General features: G+C 38.3%; 1 protein-coding gene and 1 long non-coding RNA gene across 2 annotated transcripts in view; one reads left to right on the top strand and one right to left on the bottom strand.

Moving 5' to 3' along the window:
- LOC127848717 (blood vessel epicardial substance-like) overlaps positions 1-21,301 on the top strand; it is a 273,254-nt gene that overhangs the window by 243,549 nt on the left and 8,404 nt on the right. The gene's annotated exons all lie outside the window — the stretch shown is intronic.
- Positions 13,006-20,386, bottom strand: LOC127848727 (uncharacterized). The gene is made up of 5 exons (XR_008034661.1): positions 20,284-20,386; positions 18,811-19,034; positions 17,099-17,271; positions 13,747-15,995; positions 13,006-13,138 (listed from the first exon to the last, which is right to left on the bottom strand). It is a non-coding gene; the product is annotated as an uncharacterized LOC127848727 (long non-coding RNA).

Genomic DNA, 21,301 nt, shown 5'->3' with positions numbered 1-21,301 from the left:
CCGCTGCTGAGCACCTCGCATGCCCTAAACTGCCCGGCCTAGTTATGCATATGGCTACGACACCGGTGTTTGTATTAAATTTGTTTATGAAAAGGTTAGGAAAGGGCAAGCGCATAGACTTATCTCGGATATTACATTTACATCATTTGTGTTGTATAACCGCCTATCGAAAGACCAATGAAGACTGTCATTTTTGAAAACAGTAATTTATGTTCCAGATGACGTATTGTCTTCCTTTTAATTGCATATGTGACAAGACTTTATTGACATTCAGATAGCTCAAACTGTCTTGTCACTCAGCACGCAATGACTTTGTTGTCATTCAGTAAATTGTGACTTTATTGTTATCCAGAACAATGTTACTATATTTTCATCCAGAACACTGGCACCTAATTGCCATTCAGAACGTTTGGACTTAATTGTCATTCAGGACGCTCGGACTTTATCGTCATTTAGAACGCTGGGACCTTGTCATTCAGATCGCTCGGACTTTATTGTCATTCAGAACTCTGGGATATTATTGTCATTTAGAACGCTCGGACTTTACTGTTATTTAGAACGTTCGGACTCTATTGTCATTCAAAATGCTGGGACTTTCTTGTCATTAAGAACGCTGAGACTTTATTGTCATTCGTAATGCCGAGACTGTTTTGTCATTAAGAACGCAGGGATTTTATTGTCATTAAGAACGCAGGTATATTATTGTCATTCAAAAGTCTGCACAGTGGGACTTTATTTTCATTCAAAACGCTTGGACAGTAATGATATTCATAATGCTATAACTGTGTTATCATTAGAACACTGGGACAATATTGCCATCATGGACATTTGAATGTTTTTTCTGATGAAGAGGTACTTTACTGCTATACAGAACGCTAAGTCTTTATTGTTATTCAGAACACTAGGACTGTTTTGTCATTTAGAACGCTTGGACTTTATGTATATTTTAGCTTACTAGAGCACATAAGCCACAGAAAAAGTAACCGATTATGTATCACAAAAAAAAACTGAAAACAAGCTACATAAAAATAACCGATTATTTATCACAAAAACACTGAAACAATCTACATAAAAATAACCGATTATTTATCACAAAAACGCTAAAAAAGATTTCAAAATATGTATAATTATTCTCTCTTATTGTTTAAATACACCGATCTTGCATTATAATGATTGTTGCTTCGACAGTGGCCATCGAATGTTATTGTGCATATATGTATAATTGTTCACCGTTTGCTCTTCATTTCCGTTTTTGTCATGTATATATAAAAGCCCTTCCACGTAAACAAGTCCACTGTAGAGTTCCTTACAGCACTTGTTGTTACCATAGAGAACGTTCAGATTAAAATAAAAAGCAGTTACCGTACCACCCAGCGCCATAATACTGGGCTGCACATCATGTGCTCTGAGAATCAAAATCCTTCGTTGAGAACACATGGTGGTATGGATTGGTTACCCAAAACTATCGCCTGTCGACCCATTGTAACCGGAAATAAGTAGACGATATCGACACTGAGATTATTACATTTTAAAGAGCTATTTTAAGAGTATGGCCTCTGCCCATCAGGCACCTTAAGATATTTTCTAAGTGCATAGTTTCAAGTTCTTGTCAGCGCCCAGATCTTCTAATCGCTCAGCCAGACGTTCTGCGGATCACTGAAGCAGCTCTGGTACCCGGACCAGGTCTTGTAGCACCATACAAACCTGGGATATATACATTTTTAAATTAGTAACTTAACAAAGTCTTGGAATAGATTTTACTCATGTCATCAAAATGTCGCGTTGTTTAGCTTAAATCAGCCATCTGCCTCTTATCATAGCATTACTACTTTATTTTTTATATAATAAATTAGAATTTGCGTGAGAGTAAAGTTTATAACTATTTGCAAGAATGGAAACAGGTGTTTGCCATTGGATAGATGGTGAATACCCCGATGCCTATTTCGTACAGTATCTGGCAGTCGCGTAGAGCCTCACTTAAGTTCTGGATTTCTGCGCATGCGTCACGTTTGCGAGTGTACTCTTCTGAGAGAAACCTCCTTATCCGGTTGCAGTAAATGTGTGTTACCGTAAAAGCGATTTCTTCTTCAGGAATATCCGTTGGCTAACACAACGTTATTTTGACATTTTTTTCCGGAAGCGACTCGAGGATACAGAATGCAACGAAACGACATATACCTATCTGTCATATCTTAAAATGTAAAGCTGACGCCATAAATTTTTTGCGAATAGTTAAGATTTCTTTTAAATGGACACACCAGCTTTGTTCGAATTCCGGCACGTTATGATAAAAAATATCTTTTTAGAATAAGGCATTTTTATTTACATCATACGCATATTAATTAACATGTTTAAAGAAAGTACATCTTAGAACAAATCTAGTTTAGGCGGAAAGTGTTGTCCCTGATTAGCATGTGTGGACTGCACAGGCTAATCAGGGACAACACTTTACGCACATGCTTACAATCTTATCGGAAGCACAACTCCGAGAATTAATAGTTCCCATCGAATACTGGTATTTGTGACAACAAGGGTGAATATATAGAGGAAGTTTGTCAATGCCCACAACACAACTTTTCAAATGTATATATTTATATAAAAACTGGTTGAGCTACTTGATAAGGTACATATTGACATGCTAAATTGATACTTGATCATTTAATAAGTCGCATTTTACATGTTTCATATTTGATGTTAATTTTTTTAATGTAAATTGTCTTACATTTAATAAGTTTCTTAGAAGATTAAAGTACAATTACATGAATTTAAGCGAACTTGCCGTGACATTAAATAAGACTCCAATATAAACATTTAGACGGGATTTATTATAAATACTACACTGATAGCGACTCTTTTATTCATACAAGTTGCTGAACATAAATTTGTGTCAGGATCGTGAGCCTCCGCGCAGAGACTGGACTGGTTTCCAACCTAGCTCGTTTCAGACTCTCCCGCATTAAAACACCGCGTGATGATGGTTTATTTAATATTATTCTTAAAATACATTATTTGAACTGTTAAGATCTTTCACATATGTGTCTCCAGAACATGTATAATTTGGGCGGGAGTTTTTCTTGATATTTTATTAGAAATTAACAAAGGTTAAAACCATGGTGAGACGGGTACTTAAAAAAGTCTAAATCGTGCGCCTTTTATACAAGAATATTGGAGAATAACGTAAAATTTAATTTTCTAAACAGTTTTAAACAAGAATTATGTGCATTGTCCGCCATCGACGCTGTCATTATTCAAAATTTACAATTTTTAAAACATCGTCGCGTTATCAGAACAATGTCATTGTTTTAATTATTATTATTTGTTTAGTGTCTAACCATGTTGATATTTTATTCGTTTTTTTTTGTTTCCATCTTTTGTGATGTATCTTTATTGAAAATAGATCAGATTACTTTTACACAAAGTGAATGTCTGTTATCATGTGTTTTTTAAACATATTAATTCCAAAGTCCCCTTATTGCCGAAACTTTAAATTGCGACCCTGTAAATCATTGTTTATCAATCGGCATTTTCAAGCAACTCAAGACGAGCAGCTCATTGAACGTAAATTATGTTTGATCATGATTACCGAGCAGCTCATTAAACTTAAATTGTGTTTGATCATGATTACCGAGGAGCTCATTGAACTTAAATTGTGTTTGATTATGATTACCGAGTTGGTGTACTGTACATTATAATGTTCGCTTATTTCAGCCATATTCTCGTATCTGCATTATAGGCGTTGCTCTGTGTGAACGAAAATGACGAAGAACAAAACAGCATATTGAAATATGATGATTTCAAAACGAATGTAAAATTAATAAATATATGGAAATATATAAATCATAAATTGCGAGTACCTTAGTATCGTTATGTTATTTGCCACCTCGCGTTGCTGCAATAAATCTTTGTAATACAGGAGGATCATGTAAAAATACACATGTTGATTAAGATCACTTTCTTAAATTATACTTTGCAGGCTTGAGCGTGTTTTACTTAGTAAGCAACGAATTGGTTACATATAGACCTTGCTCTGTGAAAAGGAGGTTTAATGCATATGCGTTAAGTGTCGTCCCAGAAGAAATGACAACACGTTTATTACGTTTTTATTCATTACGGATATTTCAATACCAAGACATACATTTTTAAATGTGCTAAATTCAAAACATGTAAATCTATTCACAATTCAACACAGCAGTATAGTTATCACTTTATTAATCCATTACGTTTTGTCATGTTCAATACTATTCTCTATAATAACACAATATAATATATGTTATTTGTATACATAATAATATACATGTTTTTCATCAGTTTGTTTTTCACTCTTCACTTTACAACCTCCTAAGCGCAGTTGATGCGAACTTTCATGGTTAGTTAAGCTACCGGTTGTTTACTTTTAGATAAAGTTAGTTAAATCAAATAAAGGGTAAAAAACGTTAAACGTGTATGTTCATTGTAAACATACGGGTGTCCAAATATAGTTGATAGATTTAATAAGCACAAACTCAAGTCACCAAAAGTTCAATAAGTTGTCACGCTGCCATGATACCTACATTATGCTCATAAATAAATGTATAGATTGCTGCATGGACAGCTTATATTTAAATAAAGTCTCTATCTTCCTCTATATGGATTTATTAAATCGTCTAAAGGATGGAATAACTTTTCCATAATGACAACATTATAAAACAAGTTCAATTACATAAATCACACAAATTTAAAAGTTATACAGAAATCAGACAATGTAATAAATTACAAGAGTCCTCTCCTCCCCAAGCTTTAAAGTTTGTATGGTATGCTGTAAAACAAATTGACTTAGATTAAAATGTGGAAGATGGAAAAGGATGTCCACAAAGATCTGGAAATAGACAAGACATACATATAAATACTCAGTTATCTCCCTTCATGGGGGTAAGTTTTTGAGGGTACGTGAAAAAGTGATTCCTGAAAATTAATATGTGTAACAATTATCATGATTATAAAGAATAAAACATGAATGTCTCTCGAATGATCATGATGATTATGATTTCAATAATCTAAAAAAAAGGTGAACTGGACACAGTCAACAAATGATAACTATCGGGCATTAAACAGTTTATAAGTCAACACACACAGGTATTTCAACCATCGGTGAAATGAGACTTTCGGCCAGGCCGCCTAGGTGGTAACAGTTCTCCTGGGTTATTGTGTGGTAGCAACCTAGCGGGCTCTCGTGGTATCTTTGTCCCTCCAGTGTCTCTGTTCATGGGAGAAGAAGGATCAGGTTGTACATCCTCGGTTGGTGGGGGTGTATCCGTCTCGACGGCCGGATCCAGGGTTGGTTGTGGTGGAGGCGAGGCCGGTTCCTGTGTAGCTTTAGGGGTTGCTTTCTCCGTAGCAGTAGGTGTTGGTAACGACTGAGGGTGTTGTGCGTGTTTATGAGTTAAAGATGATGATTTGGGACGCTGTGACTCAACTGCTTTCACGAGGGGATCCGTTGGTTTACTGAAGAACGGGGAGAATTTTCTCAAGTACTGTCTGTTACGTAGGGTGACCCTACCCGTTCCATCAACTCTGACCACATATTGGTGAAATTGCCGCACCTCAATCACTACACCTGTGCGCTCCCATCGCCTGGGCTGGTTTCCAACAAGATTTTGAATGAACACATGGTCTCCAATCTGCAGTGGGGGTAATTGCCTAGTATGTTCCGACCACTTTTCGTGGTCTCTGGAGTGGCGCTTCGCCAATGCCCTCTCGCGATGCGACAGTAATTCCTTCCAAGTCTCGTGTGGTTGATAACGTCCCATCAGTATCGGAATTGGATCACGAATGGGTCGGCCAAACAAAATGAGCGCTGGTGATGCCTTTGTTTCTGGATCGATCGAGTTTCTGTAGACCAGTAAAGCTCTCTGGAATTTGTCAGTGTCTAAAGACCCTGTGGGCGATGTGTTATCCATTAGCATGCGTTTAACAGTCTTCACAGCAAGTTCTGCCCTAGAATCGGCATGTGGGTTTGCAACTGAGCAAAGCCTGTGTCTGACGCCCCAGTTCCGTAGAAACTCTTGTGTCTTACCAGCCGTGAACTGTGGTCCACCATCTGATGTCAACTCTTCCGGAATGCCAAAGGTAACAAATGTCTCCCGAAGACGTTTAACTAGTCCCTCTGCACCAGACTCAGACTTGTACACCATCGGCCAGTTAGAATATCTGTCCACGACCACAACATAGTCAGTATTGTTGTAAGTGAAATAGTCAGCACAAATCTGTTGGAACGGGAACTCAGGTGGCTTAATTTCAACTGGGGGCTGCATGGGGTTTGATTTAGCTATTTTGTGGCAGTGTGAGCATTGGTCTCTAATCCTTGCAATATCAACAGTGATGTCTAGCCAGTATACAGAGTCCACAGCCCTCGCCTGCATTGCACTGACGCCTTGGTGTGCAGCATGAAGTGCGTTTAGTACAGATTCCCGGAATACAGCTGGAATCACAACGCGATGACCCACAAGTATCACGCCATCCACTACACACATACTGGGTGATAAACGATGGTAAGCTCTTAACTCTGGGGGCAAATCTTTGGTATCTTCTGGGAATCCCTGTGCTATGCATTGAACGAGGTATAGTAGATTCGGGTCGGACGCCGTAGCCTCACGAAGCATGTCCCATGTAACCACTGTACATACAGAATGGAGAGTACTGGACGCTGCTGCCAATGTGGATCTATCATCAGCATCATCGGTATCATCCGATTGTTGGTATACACTAGTGAGCACGTCATGGATAGAAATATGCTCATCAGCAAGTGAATGAAGTTTCGCCGGGTCTCCTGGAAGGTGGAGGCGTTCCGGACTACCTGTTGGATAGCGTGATGCAGCATCAGGACCGAGATTCTTCTTGCCTGGAACATGGACCACAGTAAATTGGTATCCAAGTGTCTTCTCCTTGAGGTTTAGTAAGCGTCTGTTGGCAATCTCAGAGTGAACGATCATTCAGGATCTGCAGGAGTGGCTTATGATCTGTGGCAATGATAAGGTCTGTGCATCCAAGCACATAATATCGTGTTTGGTGAAGGGCATACACAACGGCTAAAGCCTCACCTTCAATGGCAGCGTACCTACTCTCTGCTGGGTGGGTGAATCTGCTGCCAACAAGACAAAGTTTCCAACCTTCAGGGCAACATGCAGGGGTTCTGGAAGTACATGCACAGTATTTTTGCATCATGAGGAAGCCAACCCCATCAACTGACCAATCTGTGGAAAGACACGTCAATCGAGCAGGGTCAAATAAGCGGACACCATCCCTCATTTCTTGTATGATGGCTTCTTTGGACTGGCTGAATGCTTTGGTGAGTTCATCTGTCCACTCGAATTTTGTAGATGGTTTGAGCAGAGTGCGGAATGGCTTCATTTGCTTTGTTCTGGCAAAAGCATAGGCACCCTGGTTAATGAGTCCAAACCATGCCCTTGCCCCAGTGATGTCTGTAGGGACCGGGAAGTTACGAACAGCATCAATAAACTTGGCACTCGGTCGGATATTGGTAGGTGTAATCGTTTAGCCTGCAAAATCTACAGTGTCTTGCGCGAATTGAAACTTGCTATGGTTTAGTGTGATTCCATTCCTCGCACACATGTCCAGCCACTCGCATGTTTGGAAAAAAGCAGCCTTGACAGAGTCTGCCCACATACAGGTATCATCAACACATTTAACTTTGTTGTCAAAGTTGGTGATGATGGCATCAAATCGCTGATTATATGCGTCGCCGCTTGCTAGGAATCCCTGAGGAGCTACTTTGTAGCGATACCGACCCCACGGCGTGATGAAGGTGGTAAAGTGCCGATCCTCCTCACGGATAGGAACGGAATGGTAACCGTTCCATGCATCAGTCACAGTTTTCTTCGTGTTTTGTGGGACTTTGTCGGCAAGATGAAACGGGCTTGGCACGTGGTGTGTTTGACGGACGGAACAACGGTTAAGAGGTTGCAGGTCTACCGTTCTTCTGGGAGTGCCGTCAGCTTTACTTGTGACCACTATCCTTGAACACCAAGTTGTGGGTGTGTTAGGACTCACTCGCTCGAGCACACCTATGCGGACATCTCCCTCAAGGTCAGCATGCACCTTTTCTTGCCAATGGATCGGAACTAACGCTGGTTAATGAACTGCTACAGGTTTCGAGTCGGGGTCAATGTGAAGTTGGAGTGGGTCACAGCACATAAGCGGCAATGGCTGATGCTCACAAACATTGAATACAGTTGATCCATAGTAATCAAGCAACTACTTTTTCAAACAGTCAACTTTTTCGTCTGTGGCGTCTATCCCAGGTGGAAGCTCTGTTGGCAGCAGTGGGGGCTTATTTTGCCGTCTTGGACAGGAGCATAGTACATCATCTGGGACATGAGTGGAAGCAGCGATCTCAGAAGAATTAACATTACAGATAGGACATTCTGGATGGATCATTCCCAGTGAAGCAAGAGCTTCTCTGCAAAGAAAAGCCTTATTCATTGTTTCTGAAACATAGCAAAGTAACCTAGTGGATTTGGGAGGTGACATTGCATTAGTAGTTTGAACGTTAATAGCAATAGCTCCGATCACACCTAGATCTTCTTTGATGGCTCCACGCATGGTAAGTTTTACTGGAAGAAGATCTTGCTTTGTGATTCCCATGTGATTGACGTACTGTAATGGCATTATCGAACTTTGGCACCCTGTATCGGCTACCATATCCATGTTCAAGGATTTCAGTTTCGAGGTGTCCTTCATTGGGTACCCAAACAATGTGTGGTCCTGTGGAACTGGTGTGACTGTCACTGTGATCATTGGATGTGGCTTTGAAGGCCGTGCAATCCACTGGCCATCGAACACATGGTGCTGAAGACTATGTAATGTTTGTATGTCACATGATAGGCTTTCTTCAGACACAGTACATAACTGATCAAACACATAACCCACGTCGTTAACATTCTTAACTCTGTTTGAATTTGAATTGTCATGTGGTCTATTGTTTTGATACTTATTGTTCCTATTCTTTGGACAGTTCCTTGAAGATGAATCACGGTGACCCCATGTACTACAATTGACACACTTGCTGCAACATGACGTGAAGTGTCCTTTAACCGCACATTTTACACATGTGGATGTCCATGCCTCACAATGTTTAGTTCTTGTTTTACGGTCATTTCTCTGGCCGTGTGATGGGCCGCCACATGCCCAACATCTCTTAGCAGGTTGTTCATTTGACACCAACTGTTGTGAATTACCTACTGCACCTAGCGAATCGCCAACAGCACTTTTTGTCGCTTTGCCTTGCTCCTTTTGTGCAATGAATGAGACAGTCTCGTCCAAGGTCCTATCAGTCTTCGAGTCCCCGAGGAGATCAGACAAAATTTCCGGGTCAGCAATGCCCCTGATCAAATTGTCTTTTATAATCTCTTCACTGTAATCGAAAACATGCGCACACACTGGCTCTTTATAGTTGACTTTGTATTGACATAAGGCTGCCTGACCCCTTAACGAAGCGAGATATGTACGAATTCCAGTTGCAGGGGACTGTACCATGCGATTCATCTTCAGTCTATGTACGAGCGTGCTCTCTTCTTTAACAGCTAGTCTCTTTATAGCATTGAGAAGATCGTTCTCTGGCATTTTCGAGACATCACCCTGGATATCTCTCATTAAGTCTGTTCTCAGGTCACTATCACAACAATAAAACAAGGCTGTCGGTATCATGGCGTTCGTGATCGCCATGCCCGCTTTGTAAATGTTCCATTGTCTTTGGAAAGCAGACCACTGATCTGGGTCACATCCTATGCCAATTTTTGGCGATTCTAACTTTATCTTGGTGGGCTGTACCGTAGTTGGAGCTAGGTGGGCATTCTTCTCATGGATCTGGAGGGCGGCAGTTAAAGCGGCAGCAAATTCTGGCCCCAGGTCCTGTGATTCCCATTCGCAACCATCAACTGGGCAAGTCAGTTTCACCATTTTCAAATGTTAGTAGGATGAGATTGTTAGATGCTGTGAGATTCAAATGTTAGTAGGATGATTACTGTTAGATTTGTGGACATAAATAAAGTCTCTATCTTCCTCTATATGGATTTATTAAATCGTCTAAAGGATGTCCACAAAGATCTGGAAATAGACAAGACATACATATAAATACTTAGTTAATATTTCAGGTCAACACATATATACAGTATAATGCAATAAAAATTGGTTGGGTCTGGGATTATAATTTTGCAGCTAAATAAACCTGTCTGCTAAGTACTATATGAGCACGCAAAAACTTTAACAAATTATTTTACCAATTCATTGTTAAAACATTTGGAAAAAGTTGCAGTTCAATTATAGGTCTAAATACTGTTTGCGTTTTTCCAGGAATTTTAACGAGAAGTACCAATGAACAGATCTTTATGACAAAGTAGCAGAATGTTGAATTCGTTGAAAGAATTTGCCGTCTTTAATTGTATTTATACCCTAACGGTTTAAGCAGCTTCATGCAGATTAGTTGGTAATATCCCAAAACAAAGGAAAACACAGACTTAAGCAACGTTACTATATACATTATTTACACATAGTATGCCTAGAACAAACAAAGAAATGGCGGATTTTATAAAAAATATTATTTTGTCAAATTGACTTCTGTACACATAAATTCATGGGATAATCATATATATGAGCCCCGCTCTGTTGAAATGGTGTATAATACATGTGCGTAAAGTGTCATTCCAGATTAGCCTGTGCAGTACGCACAAGCTAATCAGGGACGACACTTTTCACGCGTATGGTTATTTCTGTTTAAAGAAAGTATATTCTTAGCAAAAATCTAGTTTAGGCAGAAAGTGTTGTACCTGATTAGGACTGTGCGGACTTCACAGACTTATCTGGGACGGCACTTCACGCAGTATTAAACCCCCTACACATAGACAAATGACCAAGACACCGAAATTGAAATCAAACGTTTTCATGTATAAAATTAAACACCGAATAAAACAAATTGTTAAAAACGCCAATTGGATGAACATCGTTATTATAAAATTCAAGCTCTTTTCGCGATCTTTTCAACATATACACGAAACGTATTCACATTTTAAAGTTCATTTCAGTTAATTGGATTTTAAATGTGCGTAATGCGTGTTTAAAAAGCGATAAAATGTTGTAATACAGCAATAATATTCTTCATTTAGGTACGTTGCTATAAACATACAAATAGAAATATTTAAACGGTATACCAACTTATCAATGAGGATGGTTAAGCAATTGTAACCTCTTCATTACACCGCATGTGATTGATTAAATTTCCTGAGAACCTTTGAACGTATTCTTTCTTATATTACAAACCAATTGTCATACTTAATTTGTCGCCACGTACATTCACGCGTTTAAGTAAAATAAAATAAAATAATTTTAAACCCAGATGTTTTAATATTCAAATTGCGCAAACAAGAATAACATGTCTCACGTTTTGGTTCAAAATACAAATTACACAATTGTGCTATGAAGTTTGTTGGGCGTTTAGTTTGGATTCGTTTGTATTAATCGAATTAAGACTGATGATTATATGATAACACGCTTTAATTGACCAACTGCAATTCAATATAAAACGGTATCGTTCATTTATTACCCACACATTTCCCTCGGTTGCTGGCTTCCATTGCTTCAAAAAAAGTCACGCACCATTAAAACCAATGGCAAAACATATGCTGTAATTTTTAAAAACTCAAAATAAGCCCACCCAAACACCTGAGCGTTATCAATTTTCCGGATACGGCCATGTATTGCATAAATACTAGTTAATTGCGCACTGCAACCTAATAATGATACACAATTTAATCAAAACATGTGTAAAACGTTTGTTGACAAGTTTATCGATTTTACTTTTTTCTAAAGATTTTGTGGAAAAAAAAATAGTTCTATCTATGTCGTCAAAATTTCAACAACAAAAAGTTAAGATACTTTAATTATTATGAGTCAGGTTTTTGTTTTCGGCCCATATCGGAATGAGACACGGGTACATATTCAATCGTAGAAAGTCTCGCGCATTTCAAGTTGCATAAACATTTAATAAAATATCACAGGCTGCAGAGTGCATACATGTTTATTCTAAGACGTCTATGTGTTTGTCAAAGGAAGGCACAGTGTTGGCTGGCGAGTATCGAACACCGTTATGCGCGTCTGTGTCCTTTCGAGATTTTCAGCAATCTGCCGAGAGGTTCCGGGAACTCTTGCTTCGGACCATAAATCGGAGCTCTTCGGTGAATTCCGACCAAAACGATTGCTGGAAATGAAGCTAGTAAGACACTGTGAAAACACATTCATTTACGAAGGGAGATGCTTTCAAACTATGTAGGCCAATACGTTATGGTACTTATTCATAATTCAGTAGCCAACTTTTGGGGTTTCGCAATTTGCTTTGATATAATTTTACAGAAGGTATTTTTGGTTGAAGTGCATTAAATATTGTACTCGCCTTGTAATGCAATATTGCATAACACTGCAGGTTATATCAAATCGTTTCATGCATTGACTAACCTTATCTTTACGCGCATTCTTTCCAACTTTCCAGAGAAACTCCAATATTTAAACCAGAAGTCCAAATATTGATCCGCCGCCTAAAACAACGAACAACCCTTCAACATTACTGAAAAGAAAACACAGTTATAAATAACTGAAGACATTTTTATGACCTTAAGTTGGAAAATACTGAGTTCAGGTAACAAGACTAAAAACATAAGACATACTTATGCGGAGAGTCTTATAAATGTAAAGACATTTGTTTTGATTGTATCGAAATTTGTCATTACTATGAGAAGATCGGTTTATGGGTGCATTTCCCACGGCCGTTAATCACGGGCGCCAACTCTTTTAAAGATATATACCTTTGAAGTAGCATTGACTCAATCATTTATGCATTTCAAAAACGAGGTGGCGCCCGCGATTAATGACCGTTTTTTAATATCGGAAATGCCTTTTTTTGTTCCATTTGTCAAGTTAAAGGGTACATGCGTATAGGACTCCGAGAGCAGCGATTGCGGCGGCGTCTTCGTCGTCGTCGGTCTTGCACTTTTTTCCCGCCTGGTCGCCCACCACTTCTTGTAGATGCCCTGGATGACCTGTTGCTGCTGAAGACGCACAACCTCGCGGGAGATGATGCCAATCCAAGGCGAACCTGTGCCGCACATACAGAGGGGCATGAAAGATTGAAATACTAGAACTTTACATTGTAGTATTATTTAATTGTGAGGCTATTAGACTTGACAAATCAACGCTGATACACTACATCATCATCATCATCGTCGTCGTCATCATCATCATCATAATCATCATCATCATTGTTGGCATCATCATCATCATCATCATCATCATCATTATCATCATCATTGCAATCATCATCACCATCATCATCATCATCATCATCATCATCATCATCATCATCATCATCATCATCATCATCATCATCATCATCATCATCATCATCATCATCATCATCATCATCATCATCATCATCATCATCATTATCATCATCATCATCATCATCATCATCATCATTATCATCATCATCATCATCGTCATCATCATCATCATCATCATCACCATCATCATCATCATCATCATCATCATCATCATCATCATCATCATCATCATCATCATCATCATCATCTTCATCATCATCATCTTTTTCTTCTTCGTCTTCTTCTTATTCAACATCATAATCATCTTTAAATAACCAATACCATCATATGCGATTCTACGCCCTACCACTGCATTTAAAGTTACCAGTATTCTAGGTATTCTAGTTTCCTTTCGGCGCTGCGATGCCGTATCCCTTAGTGTCCAAATCGGACCCGATTTGCATGAGATTGCAGTTGCGCTGTATCTGGTAATCGATCGACGTGGACTCAGCCAGTAACGCGTAGTTGCTCTTCACGACCCGCTCGAACCCGTCTGTGTTGTTGCCAACCAGAATAGAGTCCGCGTTTGCCTCCATGTACGCATTCATACGTTTGAACACCGTCAGATTGGAGTCATGTGGGAGAAACAATGAGTGATACTTCTGATAATGTCGGAAAGTGTCGTCACTGATAAAAAGATGCGGACTTTACAGGCTAAACTGGGACGACATTTTAAGCGCATACATTAAGCCCATTATTCCCAGAACGATGTTCATATGATTTCTTGTTTGGAAGGTATAAAAGATATGAAATAATATGGCTCTGTCAACTGTTTTTTGACTGTTTACTACTTTCTTTCAAGATATGAAAACTTTTCAAATAATTAATAATTGTGCTGTGTTCAAACAATATAATTATGTTGTATCATAAAAGATTCGAAAACACAAACATTTCAATTCACGTTAACAGCACACGGTCAATTATTGAGTAGCTACTGATGTGTATTTTTTACAGAAATTTCGAAGCGTTACTTTTATCATTTGAATCACAACACAGAGTATCATTTGAAAAAAGCTCGACAAACACTTGACATCTTAAGTGTCAAGCAGTATCGACGTCTTATAAGAACGCTCTTAATCTTCCAAACTTCTAAGCAGACGTCTAGTATGCAAATAGTTATATAGTGTTGTAAGCAATTATAAATTGTTACTTAGCAATAGTGCAGATGTTCTGGTGTCCGTTATGAGACCTTATCTCAGTTAGTCATCTAGCCATAAACGACGATGCACATGGGGTTGTAGTTTAAAAGGTACACTGTGTTCTCACTACGTTTTTTCTGCATTCTGCTCTATATTACAATACATTTTGCCTATATCGAACGTTAGTTGTTGTTATACGAACGTTAGGTGTGACTATGGCCAAAGTACTATACTAGTACCCATATTATATATGACTTGTGAAAACTTGACGTTAAGTTTAACACTTGACAATTCAAACAAAAAGTGATTTTAAAGACAAGATAAAAAAAACACACAAAAACGTAAGCCTCGTTAACTAAAATAAATTATCAGTGTTGGAGCTCTGATGATTTCTGTGATAAATAGGGACGAAATATTACTATAATCGGAGTTTTCTATCGTGACTCTATTTAAAATGCGCATGCTGCATCAGATCTACAGGCACCTTACCAAAATAGTCTAAAAAGCATAGATACGGGAATCAATATACACTTGCACTTTACTTTTTGTCTTACATTCTTTAGGCGTCTTTAGAAGTCCTAAAGTTGGTACATTGACACAACTCCAGAATATGTCAGAATTGCAGAATTAGTTGTATTATGTGGTCGACAAATACATGTGCATGTATTATATTTCAAAATTTTGAAAATGGTTTTACAAAGCATTTATTTTAATAATGACTGTTAAGAAGTACTTTTTAAGTTTATTTTTTCTGCGTGGATTGATTCTGGAGTGTGATGCATTCATGAAAGATAACAAACTGCCACCTACCTTGTTTGTTGTTATGTCCTGGGCCCGTATTAACCGAATTAAAATAAAGAATATACTTTGATCCAAGAAAATATGTTCAGTGGTTGAATGTAGACAAGCTAATAATTTTGCTTTTGTCATAAATTAATTGTTCAAAACAAAAAATTGAGTAAATAAAGTGTTACATTCCACGTGATATTAAATATGGCAAGACTGTACGATCATTACAGTTTTAAGAATATTCTTTACTATTAGACTAAATTCTAGGATTTTGGTCGGTGATTACGGGCCAAGGATTCTTTACTTTCAGCATAAACTTCCGTCGCATGTTGCACATGTAGGTTATACACACCTGCTTGAGCGTAGATGATACACACCGTGTTGGGGAGGGATGAACGGGTTATATTTTGTACTTTTTAACGCAATACCTTAAAGAAATTTCTTGTAGGTCCCGATTTGAACGTCACATATTTAATTGAACTTTGCTTTGACAGATCTTCGGCGTTTTTGATGGGGGCGTCCATCCGGGACACGGTTAGAAACGCGGTGAGATTGGCGGTATAGGAAGATATAAAGATGAGGACAACGAACCACCACAGGCAGGCCACCATCCGGGTCGAGATTGCTTTTGGCATTACGTCACATGCTGTGTATGAGATACGGGGTAGACAAAGCTATTACTTCTATTAGAGCGACTAGCTACTGTAAACACACGTTCAGCATGTTGAACATGTATGCCGTGATATTTAATTTCGAGGATTAATCTCACATGGAAACATACTTAAAAACATTTGTTTATTTACTAACCTTTTAATGTCCCTTTTTAACTTTTTCTTCCAATTTTACAAAAAAAAGAAAAAATGCGTGTCAAAACAGTAAAATTGGCTAAACAGCTCACATATAAGTTAATTAAATGCAATTGAACGGCAACGCGTCATGTGTTCACAGTTTATGGTATGCTTCTAAAACGAGTTGTTCACGTGATCAGAGTGAATAGACTGAGAAGCGCCTGTGAGGCAGTTGTTGGGAAAAGGTTTAATACAAGTGTTTGTAAGAGTCGACATATTCTCGTTGAATAGATCAAAAAGCGACATTACAATCATAATTTAGACATATTGTTATGAACAATACAAACGGAGACAACTAATTATTTCATATCTGAATCGTTATATGTTTACAAATATCGCCACCTGGGTGCATAAAGGTACCATGTGACATTGAAATTAGAGGGACAAATGGTACCTTTTTGCGACAATGGGGAGATGAAGCATTTGACATTTTATAACTTTATTTACATCAATTATTCATGCGTTCTTATAATGATACACAGACATGTACACTATATTCTCTTACATATATACACATAATTTATACACACAAATCTATGGGCAGGTAAATACAAGTATACAATCTTTCCATACCGGTAGCTGGCTCTATTAACTACAGGTATATTGTTAGATAATGCACAAGGAAAACAGCATATGTACACGGTTTTTCTCTATTTATGCAAGTCTGTTTTTCATTTACGCATATAATTACGAAATAATTCACGGGTAGACTAAGTTACCAAACCACATGCTATCGTTCTTATCGAACTAGCCTCCAACCTCGATTAAGGCCCAGGAATCAAAAATACTATATTATATATGCATTGTTGATGGACTGTAATCATTTCACAAATACTGTTGGTTTACGTAATGAAATATGTTTAAAGTATCTTTGACAAATGAAAAAGCGTTATCCACTCACGTGTCGCACATAGCAAAAGGCGGCTGTATGACTAGGTTGCAACATTCTACCGTACTTGCTGCATGAGAGAGCCGATAGTGAACCACAGGCTGTTGAGGATCGTAAATTGGTTCTCCACCACCTCCGAGTCTTCGTTGCACGGATGTGGATTCTTCCATTCGTAAGGCGTGAATCTGGTGACGAAAACGGTATATAAGGATGTTAATCTATTTTGTGTTGTGTGTCTGTCTGTTTATAATTTCTGAGATAACTGGTCTTAATGCATGTGCGTGAAGTGTCGTCCAAGATTAACCTGAGCAGTCCGAACAGGATCATTACGTACGACACTATGCACCTAAATTTGATTCTTGCCACGAAGAGACTTCATTTAAACGAAAAATACCATAAAAGCGCAAAAGTGTCGTCATTGATTAGCTTGTGCGGACTGGACGGACTAATCTGGGACGACACCTTACGATCATGCATTAAGACCGTTTATCACAGATCGATGCTTATTTGTATAAACAAAACTGAGTAAAAGCCATGGCATACAACCCCTTGCTATAACGACAATTATCTTGATATACCGACACTGTAAATACTGACCTGCTGTAACAATACTGACCTTGTTATAAAACACTGATCATGATGTAGCAACACAGCACTTGCTCCGACAACACTGACATATCCATAACAACACTGATTCTGCTATTACAACACTGACCCTGCTTTAACATTAATGACATTCCTACAATATCACTCGCATCGCTATAACAACATTTGAATTACTATAGGAACACAGATATTGCGTCCATAACACCGATCTTGATATGGCAGCCCTGATATTTTTTCAAACACACTGCTGACCTAACTACATGTACTGGAATACTGACTTTCCAATATCAACAGTGATAACAACACTGAACTTGCTCCGACAATACTTGCATAACTATAACAACATTGGTTTTGATTTAACAGTATTAACAAGGCTTTAAAAATACTGACATTTCAATAATAGCAAGTCCATTGCAATCATATCACTGACCTTTGACACAACAAGTCTGAGAGGGACAATCTCTACAACAGCAAAGACAATTCTTTAACAGCGCTAGCATTTATTTGATATTACTGACCTTTGCTGTAACAACTCTGAGATAAAAACAACAGTTTTGGCTTGCTTTAATAGTACATGTATTAATAATATTTCATATGCTACGACGAGATTGTCCTTGCTATTACACCACTGATATTGCTTTTACAACACTAGCATTGCTATGATATCACCTACCTTTGTTTTAACAACTCTGACATTATAACAAAAGCACCTGGATTGCTTTAACAGTTCATGTATTGATATCATCGCAATTGCTATGACGAGATTGCCCTTGCTATAACAGCAGTAACATAGCTAAAAACACAGGATTTGTTTAAACAGCACAAGTCTTGTTATAACAAAACCGAACTTGCAATACTTACAATACAATACTTATCTTGTACTTTTATTGGATTGAAAACATTGACATTACTATTGAAACACTGACATTGAATGTGCGTACAATGTCGACGAAGATCATCCCGTGCAGTTCACACATGGTATTTTTCGTTTAAAGGAAGTCTCTTTGTAGTTAAAATCCAGTTCAGGCCTACACTTTAATCATATTCATAAAGGCTCGTTTACTAGGGTGATACTGCAATTGCTATAACACAACGGATTTTGCTATAACACAACGGACCTTGCTATAACAAAGAGCATAAAGCTGACACAGAGGTAGTCGGCGATCATGTAGATCCAGACTTCAATAGAGAGGGGCGACAGGAAGGATTACAGAGCCGGCGGCTTCTTTTCCGCCTTCTTGTAGATGGTGGAGATGCCAAGATTGAGAAACGGCATTGTAAAGTCCACCACCCTCGCGCGATTGTAGGTTATTGTAAGTCCCGTCCCGGCTAAATCTGCTTTCTATAAAAGCAGAAAGAAATGATGGTTTGCATTAGTCCACACGACTGCATTAAAAGCGTGTGACTCTAACGATCTCTAAATCGTTTGCTGGGCAGAAGCAGGACTTTTTTCTTTCATGAAACGTCTAGAGAATACTCTAAAAGTGGGACCTTCGGATCGTTATGAAGGGGGTGAGGAAATAGATGTAGGCGGACGGCTTTTAAAATGGATATGTGTTCAAACGCCGAAAATGAATAATTTATAAGTTAACGTAAATTACATCGTAGTTGTATTCAGCGAGCTTGCATATATCATGTTAAGTAAGCTTGGCGTTCAAATAACTGTTTACGTTAAAGCTATCCCTCTCAATCAAGTCTCCCATCATTCCGTCCTATTTGCCGTCCTTTTGCTCCCGTAGGTTTTTTTGCTGCTTATAGATTTTGTACTTGAAACCCAGGGATTTTGACACTTCCGCCATGAGGTCAATAATAAAGCCCTCTTCATACCGACCGTTTTCATCCGTGGTATTCCTCTTAATGGCATATGGGGGTCCTTTAAAAGGTAATGCTGTTACAAGTGCTCAATGAAAAACCGATAGGTAGTAGTACTAGTAGCAGGAACGGTAGTTCTAAGCTTTTTAAGCAAAAGTGGTAGTAGTACTAGTAGCAGTGCAAGAAATATAATTAGTATAAGTATTATATTGGTAATAGAATTATAAGTATTAGAAGTACTTTTATTATAATCAGTAGAATTAGTAGTAGTTGTTTTTGTAGCAACAGCAGCAACAGCAGCAAAAAGTATTATTGGTAGTACACATTTGAGTTGCATAATCTTAAATCATCGATTCGATGCTGAAAATGCTGCTGCCGCGTGTAAATGACGACGGTAATAATGATGACGATGAGGAGGAGGTGGAGGAGGAAAGGAAGAATTATGATGATTATGATGGTGATAATGATGATGATGATGAAGATGAAGCAGAATAAGAAGAAATAGAAGAAGAAGGAGAAGAAGAAGAATATGATGATGATGATGATGATGATGATGATAATGATGATGATGATGATGATGATGATAATGATAATGATGATGGTGGTGGTGGTGGTGGTGGTGGTGGTGGTGATGCTGCTGCTGTTGCTGCTGCTGATGATGATGATGACGACGACGACGATGATGATGAGGAGGAGGGGGAGCAGGATGAGGAGACGGAGGAGGGGGAAGGATGAGGAGGGGAGGAAGAGGAAGAGGAGGAGGAGGAGGGTGTACTTACAAAGATGGTGACCGCACGTAAGATAATGTTACGCAGCCTCGCCAGGTCGTCCTGCTGTTGTTGCTAAACGGACACGGTAATATTCACGCCGGACTTCCGGTCCGAAGAACCGATTTGAACAAACAGAGATGTCGATGAAAACTTTGGATATGCCAACGTTTAAATATGAGAACGAGTCTGTTACATTCATTTTTTGCATTCTATTAATAGAAATATGACGTCAATTGTTTCGTCCGACCTCTATGTCAATACCGAATCACACAAGCCATGATTCTGCATGAACTCAAATATAATCCGGGTTGATTGAAATAATTTCCATTGTCAAATATTTGTATATCGGTATTAATAGTAAACATATTTTTTATCAATCTTATAATATGTCAATCAAAAATTAACTGTATATATTTAATTAATTTTCACTTAACGTACGCGAATAACGCTTTAAGATGCGTTTGACTCTGTTTTAAAAGTAAAAGTTTTTTATTGAATGTTTTGTGCTTCAGGCCGCATGCGAAAGACTTACATTTGCAATATATTTAATATTAAAAACTGCATTGAGACAAATAAGAGACTATACATTTATAGTATTACCTTAACAACCTCTTACACAATATAAAAGTTCAACATATTTATTAATGCACTTTCAGTTACCAACATTATTATGTCATTCTACTATCATACATGCCTCAAACGCTTGTTAGAAATGTTTACCTCTGCTATACCCTTATTTGTCAGGCTTATGACGTCAAGATTAAAGTCTTTCCGTCGACCTTCCTCGAAACGGATTTTCCCCGACAGACCGTGATACTCCAACTGAAGAGAAAATCTAGAGCTTGTGACAAACAATACCAACTGTCAGAAAAGATTGACATATTTCGATGATAATACAGTATATCCCTCTTAATTACTTACCGTAGGGCATCATTATTAATATGCATCACGTTTGGTAAATGAATTCTAATTGAGCCGTGCTCTGTGAAAATGGGGTCTAATGCATGTGCGTAGAGTGTCGTCCCAG

Source organism: Dreissena polymorpha, chromosome 10 (assembly GCF_020536995.1).
Source record: "Dreissena polymorpha isolate Duluth1 chromosome 10, UMN_Dpol_1.0, whole genome shotgun sequence".
NCBI lineage: Eukaryota > Metazoa > Mollusca > Bivalvia > Myida > Dreissenidae > Dreissena > Dreissena polymorpha.
Note: the sequence above shows the minus strand (reverse complement) of the source record. Positions and strands in the feature narration are given on the sequence as shown.